Source organism: Penaeus monodon, chromosome 23, assembly GCF_015228065.2.
Source record: "Penaeus monodon isolate SGIC_2016 chromosome 23, NSTDA_Pmon_1, whole genome shotgun sequence".
Classification (NCBI taxonomy): Eukaryota; Metazoa; Arthropoda; class Malacostraca; order Decapoda; family Penaeidae; genus Penaeus; species Penaeus monodon.
In genome coordinates this window covers 7,812,528-7,812,749 of record NC_051408.1, presented here as the reverse complement: position 1 = coordinate 7,812,749, position 222 = coordinate 7,812,528, and positions in this window count along the sequence as shown.

Here is a 222-nt window from a genome sequence, read left to right as displayed (position 1 = left end):
TAAAGTTTGTCCTCTTAGTCTGGAGGCCTGAAAGCCAAAGGTCTGGCAGTTTCAATGTTTGAATGTCCTCTGAATTGCAGAAGTGGACATTCCTGGGTCATGAAAGGTCAGAGGTCAGAGGGCGTGGCGCCAGACATCAAAGGACCGCAGGAGGAAGTAACTCAAATTCCCAAAATGAAATAATTTCAATGTTTACTTGTGAAAGGGAGAGAAGGGAAGGAG